This window comes from Simochromis diagramma, unplaced genomic scaffold (assembly GCF_900408965.1).
Source record: "Simochromis diagramma unplaced genomic scaffold, fSimDia1.1 OVJJ01000216.1, whole genome shotgun sequence".
NCBI classification, from domain to species: domain Eukaryota; kingdom Metazoa; phylum Chordata; class Actinopteri; order Cichliformes; family Cichlidae; genus Simochromis; species Simochromis diagramma.
In genome coordinates, this window is record NW_024386883.1 from 1,838,445 (window position 1) to 1,840,379 (window position 1,935).

Below are 1,935 nucleotides of genomic sequence, written 5' to 3' on the forward strand. Positions count from 1 at the left end.
TTGGCTCCCAGGTGTACTTTATACAGGTAATGAGCTGACATTGAGCCTTCTCAACTTGTATAAAAGACAGCTGTGCATAGAAGCAATAAATCCATCTAGATTCCAAACTCTACACCAGGGGTCCCCAACTACAGGCCTCGAGGGCCAGTGTCCTGCAGGTTTTAGATCTCACCCTGGATCCACACACCTTAATCAAATGATTAGTTCATTGCCAGGCCTCTGGAGAACTGCAAGACATGTTAAGGAGGTAATTTAGCTATTTGAATCAGCTGTGTTGGATCAAGGACATCTAAAAGCTGCAGGACACCGGCCCTCGAGGCCTGGAGTTGGGGACCCCTGCTCTTCACCATGGCCATGACCCAAAGAGCTGTCCAAGGATGTCAGGGACAAGACTGTGGATCTACACGAGGCTGGAATGGGCTACAGGACCATTGCCACGCAGCTGGGTGAGAAGGTGACAACAGTTGGTGCAATAATTCACAAAAGAACCATAAAATAACTGCCAATCTCCCTTGGTCTGGAGCTCCACGCAAGATCTCACCTTGTGGTGTTTCAGTGATAATTACAGTGCTGGGGAACCAGCCCAGAACTACTCAGGAGGAACTTGTTCTCAAGGCAGCTGGGACCATAGTCACCAAGAAAACAGTTAGTAACACACTACCCCGTGAAATCCTGCAGTGCCTGCAAGGTCACTCTGCTCACGACCGCACATGTACAGGCCCGTTTGAAGTTTGCCACTGAACATGTCAATGATTCAGAGGTAGACAGGCTGAAAGTGTTGTCAGACAAGATCAAAATTGAGCTATTTGGCATCAACTCAACTTGCCGTGTTTGGAGTAGGAGGAATGCTGCCTGTGACTCCAAGAACACCGTCAACATGGAGATGGAGACATTATGCTTTGGGGGTGTTTTTTCTGCCAAGAAGACAGGACAACTGCACCACATCAAAGGGAGGATGGATGGGCACTGAAAATGAGTTGTGGGCATGACAGTGATCCAAAACTCACAGCTAAGCCAAAGGATTGGCTCAAAAAGAAGCACATTACGGTGTGTGTGTGTGTGTGTGTGTGTGTGTGTGTCAGTGTGTGTGTGTCCGTGTGTCCAACTACAAGACACGTCTGACCTCTGTGACTGCCAACAAAGGTTTTGCCACCAAGTGCTAAAACACGTTTTGCAAAAGGGATCAAATACTTATTTTCTTCATGAAAATGTAAATTTATAACTTTTTAAAAATGCATTTTTCTGGATTTCTTTGTTTCTGTCCTGTCTCTCGCTGTTCAGATAAATCTACCATTGAAGTTATAGACTGATCATTTCTTTGTTAGTGGGCAAATGTACAAAATCTGCGGTGGTTCAAATATTTTTTTTTTCCCTGACTGTAAAAGTTGAGGAGTTGTGTACGAATAAATCCAGTGCAAGTTCCACACATTTGTCTGCCAATCCCCCTACATGAACTAACTCATATATCTGCATGAAAGCTGCCTTTCTGCTGATCTTTACAGTCCTCAGCTGATAAAGGAGAATAAGCCTGTTGTGCTTTACCTGTAAAGACAGGCTAAAGGATTAAAGTCTGTGCCTTTTGACCTTAAAAGAAACAAATGCATTGTTAAATGCAGCCCTTCTTCTTCTTCTCCTTCTCCTCCTCCTGGTGTTGGGAAGTGGTTTGATTTGATATATCAATGTCTTGATCTTTATTCATCTCTCTGTCTCCCTCGTTATTTATCACATGAAAATGGTCTTTGTACTGTGTCTGTAGCATGTGGCTCAACACCAAAACCCATTATGAAATAATCTCTTATGACGTTCACCCAGCTCCCTCATGCGTTCAAGAGTACTGTATATGCTTTATGGTCTGATGGATCATCAGCTCTTGTTGCCCTCTACTGCCCAGATAATCTGTAGCATATGCATTTCATAAATAAAATAAGTCTTTTT

General features: G+C 43.8%; 1 long non-coding RNA gene across 1 annotated transcript; it reads left to right on the top strand.

Annotated features, from left to right (window-relative positions):
• Positions 1-257: 257 nt before the first annotated feature.
• LOC120734238 lies at positions 258-1,557 on the top strand. The gene is made up of 2 exons (XR_005695989.1): positions 258-446; positions 524-1,557. It is a non-coding gene; the product is annotated as an uncharacterized LOC120734238 (long non-coding RNA).
• The last annotated feature ends 378 nt before the right edge of the window (positions 1,558-1,935 follow it).